This window comes from Apostichopus japonicus, chromosome 5, assembly GCF_037975245.1.
Source record: "Apostichopus japonicus isolate 1M-3 chromosome 5, ASM3797524v1, whole genome shotgun sequence".
Taxonomy (NCBI): domain Eukaryota; kingdom Metazoa; phylum Echinodermata; class Holothuroidea; order Aspidochirotida; family Stichopodidae; genus Apostichopus; species Apostichopus japonicus.
In genome coordinates, this window is record NC_092565.1 from 534,537 (window position 1) to 542,036 (window position 7,500).

A 7,500-nucleotide genomic window follows, 5' to 3' on the forward strand; every position below is an offset into this window, starting at 1 on the left:
GGTACTGGCCTGTGTGCGCCCGACGTTGACGGTAGAACGACCCACGAGCACATGCATAGAGTTGTGACCGTTGTCAACTTGAATGTATCGGGCGCTGGCTGGGATGTGCCCGGCGGAGACGGCAGAACGACACGCGAACACATGCATAGAGTTTTGACCGTTGTCAACTTGAATGTATCGGGCGCTGGCTGGGATGTGCCCGGCGGAGACGGCAGAACGACACGCGAACACATGCATAGAGTTTGTGACCATTGTCAACTTGCATGTATCGGGTACTGGCCTGTGTGCGCCCGACGTTGACGGTAGAACGACCCACGAGCACATGCATAGAGTTGTGACCGTTGTCAACTTTAATGTATCGGGCGCTGGCTGGGATGTGCCCGGCGGAGACGGCAGAACGACACGCGAACACATGCATAGAGTTTGTGACCACTGTCAACTTGCATGTATCGGGTACTGGCCTGTGTGCGCCCGACGTTGACGGTAGAAAGACCCACGAGCACATGCATAGAGTTGTGACCATTGTCAATTTTAATGTAGCGGGTACTGGCCTGTGTGTTCCCGACGTTGACGGCAGAACGACCCACGAGCACATGCATAGAGTTGTGACCGTTGTCAACTTAAATGTATCGGGCGCTGGCTGGGATGTGCCCGGCGGAGACGGCAGAACGACACGCGAACACATGCATAGAGTTTTGACTTCGTTACAGAGGACGTTGACAAAAAAAAATAATAATAATAATATCAAAAAAAAAAAAACATGGTCAACTTTAGTGTAACGGGTATTGGCTTAAGTGTGTGACCCAATGGTCAGAATGAGTGGGCAGAGTGAATCGGATTATATTAAGGGGAGTGTCTTGTCTCGCCGGTCGATCTTCAAATTGTAGAAGTTTCCTCATATATCTCCTTGATTTCGTCAAGATATATCCGGCACGGGAGCAACCCCGACACTCCTCTGAAAATACGGGTCGCTCCCATGTGAGAAGGTCGATGGTGTGATCGACGGCACGAGTGTCATGCGACCGGGCGAGGGCCGAGTAATTAGCCGACGGTGATGCACACATGCGTAGGCATGGGACCCGTTGTCGTTGCACGAGTCTGTGAGACGGGGCGCCGCCGGACAAGACATACCCGGCACGGGAGCAACCCCGGCACTCCTCTGAAAACACGGGTTGCTCCCGGGTGAGAAGGTCGATGGTGCGGTCGATGGCACGAGTGTCATGCGACCGGGCGAGGGCCGAGATTTAGGCCGACGGTGATGCACACAGGCGTAGGCTGGGACTCGTCGTGTTGCACGAGTCTGTGAGACGGGGCGACGGCCGACCTCGACGGCAGGCCGCCCGATGCATCCGCAAGGTGTGGCTCTCGTCCGAGATTTTGAGATCTCTTTAGTGTAGCGGGTATTGGCTTAAGTGTGTGATCCAATGGTCAGAACGAGCGGGCAGAGTGAATCGGATTCTATATATGAGGGGGGTAGTAGAGTCGATCCAAGACTCGAGAAGGCTTTTAATGTCTGTCGTGTGTGTATGCGTGTCATGGTTGGACTCCAGCGGGCCCTTTCGGTAGGGTCAGCCGTCGTTTCATCGCGACCATGTGTTGCAACTCGGCGCTCAGAGCGGGGGTTTTCACCCACTCGCCCCGTGAGCAGAGGTGTCCCTCCGTGCACACGTATATATCGACGTTCAGATATGAAGCTTTCGCGGACGGGAGTCCACCCGAGACTCGAAAAGGCTCCTTGCCTGTGGTGCGTAAATATGTTTTTGCACGTCAGACCCTTGCTGGCCTTCTCGGTAGGGTCAGCCGTCGTTTCATCGCGACCATGTGTTGCAACTCGGCGCTCGGTGCGGGGGTTTTCACCCACTCGCCCCGTGAGTAGAAGGTTCTTTCGTGCATATGTATATATACAATCCCAGATATTGAGCTTTTTCATCCGCAGAACCCCCGGTGGAGAAGAGAGAGAGTAGAGATGAGAGAGAAAGGAGAAGGGAGAAGGCCTCTCGCGTTGCGTGGTCGATGGCACGAGTGCCATGCGACCAGGCGAAAGGCAAACGGCAAGCCGACGGCGACGGCAGGCCGCCCGACTCACCCGCAGAGAATCTGGGTCTCGTTCGAGATTTCGAGATCTCTTAAGTGTAGCGGGTATTGGCTTAAGTGTGTGATCCAATGGTCAGAACGAGCGGGCAGAGTGAATCGGATTCTATATATGAGGGGGGTAGCAGAGTCGATCCAAGACTCGAGAAGGCTTTTAATGTCTGTCGTGTGTGTATACGTGTCATGGTTGGACTCCAGCGGGCCCTTTCGGTAGGGTCAGCCGTCGTTTCATCGCGACCATGTGTTGCAACTCGGCGCTCAGAGCGGGGGTTTTCACCCACTCGCCCCGTGAGCAGAGGTGTCCCTCCGTGCACACGTATATATCGACGTTCAGATATTGAGCCTTTTCATCCGCAGAACCCCCGGTGGAGAAAGAGCAGGACCTCGGTGTCGTCAGATATCGAGCTTTCTCCACGGGACCCGTTCGGGCATGCTGCCGTTGCTGCGACCATGTGTTGCACTCGGCGCTCGGTACGGGCTTTTTCATCCAAGCAACGAATGCACGCTCGAGGCGTGCGATTGCTCTCCCCTGTTCCAGTGGACGAGCCGTCGCCCTCCCGCGTCGCTTCGAACCGGTCCCGTCTCCGAGGCGGGACCACTGCGACTCCTCTCGAGACGACCCAGTCGACTCGGGTAGAGATACACACCTCGAGAATCCCTTCGGGCGGTTCTTCGATCACTGTACCGTAATAGCACGGCATCGACAATTGAGAATTCAGAGAGAGAGAGAGGGGAGTGCGAGAGCGACTCCCGGACGGCGAACGGGCCCAGCCCGGTTCTGTCGACCGTTACCTGGTTGATCCTGCCAGTAGTCATATGCTTGTCTCAAAGATTAAGCCATGCACGTCTAAGTACAATCCTGAACATACAAGAGAAACTGCAGATGGCTCATTAGATCAGTTATGGTTTATTGGAGAAAGTCTTATACCATGGATAACTGTGGTAATTCTAGAGCTAATACATGCAACAAAGCGCCGACCCTTCGGGGGAAGCGTGCTCTTATTAGGAACAAGGCCAGCCCGGTCCTTTCGGGGTCCGGTCTCCGCTGGTGAACTCTAGATAATCATGCCGATCGCACGGTCTTGCACCGGCGACGCTCCCTTCAAAAGTCTGCTCTATCAACTTTCGATGGTAAGTTATGCGCTTATCATGGTTGTGACGGGTAACGGAGAATCAGGGTTCGATTCCGGAGAGGGAGCCTGAGAAACGGCTACCACATCCAAGGAAGGCAGCAGGCACGCAAATTACCCACTCCTGACACGGGGAGGTAGTGACAAAAAATAACGATACAGGCCTCTTCGGAGGCCCTGTGATCGGAATGAGTACACTTTAAATCCTTTAACGAGGATCTACTGGAGGGCAAGTCTGGTGCCAGCAGCCGCGGTAATTCCAGCTCCAGCAGCGTATATTAAATTTGCTGCAGTTAAAAAGCTCGTAGTCGGATTTCTGGCCGGGGCGGGCGGTCCGCCGTGAGGCGTGCACTGCCCGTTCCCCTTCTCCCCGTCAAACGGGAGTCGTGGGAGATTTTTCCCGGCCAGTGATTCGGTTGGTCGTGCGGTGCTCTTAACTGAGTGCCGTGCGAGACTGGAACGTTTACTTTGAGAAAATTGAAGTGTTCAAAGCAGGCCAAAGTGCCCGAACAGCTCAGCATGGAATAGTGGAAGAGGACCTCGGTTCTATTTCGTTGGTCTTGAGATCCTGAGGTAATGATCAAGAGGGACTGCCGGGGGCATTCGTATTGCGGCGTGAGAGGTGAAATTCTTGGATCGTCGCAAGACGCCCGACAGCGAAAGCATTTGCCAAGAATGTCTTCATTGATCAAGAACGAAAGTCGGAGGATCGAAGGCGATCAGATACCGCCCTAGTTCCGACCATAAACGATACCGACTCGTAATTCGCCGGCGTTCCTCCCATGACGCGGCGGGCAACTCTCCGGAAAACCAAAGTCTTTGGGTTCCGGGGGAAGTATGGTTGCAAAGCTGAAACTTAAAGGAATTGACGGAAGGGCACCACCAGGAGTGGAGCCTGCGGCTTAATTTGACTCAACACGGGGAAACCTACCCGGCCCGGACACAGTGAGGATTGACAGATTGAGAGCTCTTTCTTGATTTTGTGGATGGTGGTGCATGGCCGTTCTTAGTTGGTGGAGTGATTTGTCTGGTTAATTCCGATAACGAACGAGACTCTTGCTTGCTAAATAGTCCGGCCACCCGTCGTGGTGAGCCGCGAACTTCTTAGAGGGACAAATGGCTTTCAGCCATACGAGATGGAGCAATAACAGGTCTGTGATGCCCTTAGATGTCCGGGGCCGCACGCGCGCTACACTGGCGCAAGCAGCGGGTACATTTGCCCTCGGCCGAAAGGTCCGGGTAATCCGCTGAGACTTCTCCGTGCTGGGGACAGGGACTTGTAATTGTGTCCCTTGAACGAGGAATTCCAAGTAAACGCGAGTCATCAGCTCGCATTGATTACGTCCCTGCCCTTTGTACACACCGCCCGTCGCTACTACCGATCGAATGACTTAGTGAGGCCATCGGATCGACCGTCTGGCACCCCCGGCTTCGGCCGGTTGTCGAGGCGTGACGAGAAGACGGTCAAACTTGATCATTTAGAGGAAGTAAAAGTCGTAACAAGGTTTCCGTAGGTGAACCTGCGGAAGGATCATTAACAGAACCCTTCCCCTCCGTGATCGGAGAGGGAACAAAGGGGGAATGTCGGAAAAGCCGTCACAGAGAGACACGCGGAGAGAGCAAATTGGAAAAGCCGGGGGGACTCGAGCGGGGTTTTCACCGCCTCCTTCCCCGTTCCACGGTCGAGGTCAGACCCCGCGCTTCGCCTTCGCTCTCTCCGACAAAAAGGAGACGGGCGTGTCACACACAGACCAGCCCGGGGAGTACCCGGTTCTTCTCTCGTCGTCTGTCTCACGGAGTCTCGCACTCCCGGTAGCTTCGAGGGAGAAGTCCCGCAAGGGTGGAGACGCCGTCGCCGTCCGCGGCGCGGCGCTCCTCGAGGCATTCTCCGCAGGGCAGAGAAGGGGCACCGGTGTCGCCCGATTTCCCCCCAGTCGGCGAGTCTGACTCGCGCGACCCGCCCTCGCGGCGGTGGGGGGAAGGAGGGAGCCCGCTTGCCCCCTCGGCTCGACGGAGGATATTTCTTTCCAGTCACAAGCAAAGAAGGCACAGAGTCCCCGTGTCCTTTCTCCTTCCGTTCCACTTCTTCCCTCGGCTCTGAGGAGAGTTTGCGAACGCGGGAGTCTTCCAGTGGCAAATGACAATTCTTGGTGGTGGATCACTCGGCTCGTGCGTCGATGAAGAACGCAGTTAGATGCGAGAATTCATGTGAATTGCAGAACTCACTGATCATCGACTTATTCGAACGCAAATGGCGGCTCGGGGATGCTCTGCTCCTCGAGCCACGTCCGTCTGAGCGTCTGAAGACAATCACTCACAGAGTCGGCGTGTTCGCGCGCCGGAGGAGCGCCCGGCCGCAGCCGTCCCTTCGACGGCCGGCTGCGTCGGGTCAGTGTCAGATGGAGTTCTGTGATGTCGGCGCCGGTGAAACTCGGCGAGCAGGCTCGATCGGTAACCGGGGGTTCGTCGGTCGTGCGACGTGCCATCGGGGTGTAGACGTATGCGCCCGTGGTGCGGTCCAGCGTCCGACCCCCCGAACGGTCGAGGAGCCTCTGCCGGGCAGAGCCGGTCGACCCAATCGCGGGGTCTCTCGTCCTCCCGTCTGCGTTCTCGCAGGCGCATGGTAGGCCACCCTTTCCCGCCGGCGACCCGATTCTTCGGGGAGCGCCGGGGAAGGAGAGACCCCGGGTCGCCGCTATGACTCCGATCACGTTCCACGTGTCTTTCACGATTCCAGACCTCAGATCGGATGAGATTACCCGCTGGATTTAAGCATATCACTAAGCGGAGAGAAAAGAAACTAACAAGGATTCCTTCAGTAGCGGCGAGCGAAGCAGGAAGAGCCCATCGCCGAATCCCCGCGCCCGTTTGCGGTGCGAGGGACCTGTGGCGTAAGGAAACTGAACTCCGGTCGACAGAGTCCGGCCGCAGTCCACTGTGATCGGGGCTGCAGCTTACCCGCAGCGGGTGTAAGGCCCGTAGGGCGGACTCGAAGGCCGGAGGGAAAGCTTTCCAAGAGTCGGGTTGTTTTAGAATGCAGCCCAAAGAGGGGTGGTGAACTCCATCCAAGGCTCAATACTATGCACGAGACCGATAGTCAACAAGTACCGTGAGGGAACGTTGAAAAGAACTTTGAAGAGAGGGTTCAACATTGCGTGAAACTGCCAAGAAGTAAACGGATGAGTGCCGCATGCTACATGGGGCGTCCGGTTGATTCAGGCGCGGTCGGCGCGGCAGCGTGTGCGGGTTCGGATCCCTCGGGACCGACCCGCGGCGCTTCGCCGTCCGGTCCGCGTCGCACTTCTACCGTTCGGCGCCCTTCCCGGCGACCGACCGAAGAGCGGAGCAGAGGGGCGGGCGAGGCTGCGGCGTGCGGGGGCTTCGGCCCTCGCCGTCTTACGCCGCCCGTCACGGTTGCTCACTGCGCTCTCTGTCGAGGACTCTGCGTGACGGCCTGCCCCCCCGGGGGTTCAGGCAGCGGGGTCCGGGCCACCGGCGTCTCCGTCGGTCGCGTGCACAGCTTGCTGTCGCGTGGCCGGCGGGATCCGGAGGGTCCGGTCTCGCCGCGGCTTCGGCCGAAGCGGAGGGTCTGTCGGGCGTGAGCGAGGCCTCCTCATTCGACCCGTCTTGAAACACGGACCAAGGAGTCTAAGCAGGCTTGCAAGTCGAGGGGGTCTACCGAAACCTATCCTGGCATAACGAAAGTGAAGGTCGGCACAGGGCCGTCACGAGGCGGGATCTCGGCCCTCTGGGTCGGGCGCACCGCCACCCCGTTCCGTCCGGCTCGTCCGGTGGAGCGGAGGAAGAGCAAGCATGCTAAAACCCGAAAGATGGTGAACTATGCTCGGGCAGGAGGAAGCCAGAGGAAACTCTGGTGGATGTCCGCAGCGGTTCTGACGTGCAAATCGATCGTCCGACCTGAGTATAGGGGCGAAAGACTTATCGAACCATCTAGTAGCTGGTTCCTTCCGAAGTTTCCCTCAGGATAGCTGGTGCTCGGGAGATATTCGTGAACAATTTTATCTGGTAAAGCGAATGATTAGAGGCCTTGGGGCCGAAACGACCTCAACCTATTCTCAAACTTTCAATTGGTAAGAGGTCCGACTCGCTGGCTTGGAGCCGGACGAGTGAGAATGAACGAGTGCTCAGTGGGCCACTCTTGGTAAGCAGGACTGGCGCTGTGGGATGAACCAAACGCCTGGCTAAGCCGTCCGACTCGGTCGCACATCAGAGCCCACAAAAGGTGTTGGTTGATACAGACAGCAGGACGGTGGCCATG

The 7,500-nt window shown here is 57.1% G+C and overlaps 3 non-coding genes across 3 annotated transcripts in view; all 3 read left to right on the plus strand.

Moving 5' to 3' along the window:
• The first annotated feature begins 2,880 nt into the window (after window positions 1-2,880).
• LOC139968295 (small subunit ribosomal RNA) lies at window positions 2,881-4,758 on the plus strand. Its single transcript, XR_011793302.1, has one exon. It is a non-coding gene; the product is annotated as a small subunit ribosomal RNA (ribosomal RNA).
• A 605-nt stretch (window positions 4,759-5,363) lies between these two features.
• LOC139968477 (5.8S ribosomal RNA) lies at window positions 5,364-5,523 on the plus strand. The gene has a single exon (XR_011793473.1). It is a non-coding gene; the product is annotated as a 5.8S ribosomal RNA (ribosomal RNA).
• Window positions 5,524-5,956: 433 nt separating this feature from the next.
• Window positions 5,957-7,500, plus strand: part of LOC139968439 (large subunit ribosomal RNA) — a 4,028-nt gene continuing 2,484 nt past the window's right edge. Inside the window, exon 1 of the ribosomal RNA XR_011793436.1 lies at window positions 5,957-7,500. This exon is cut by the window's right edge and continues 2,484 nt beyond it. This is a non-coding gene — a ribosomal RNA (large subunit ribosomal RNA).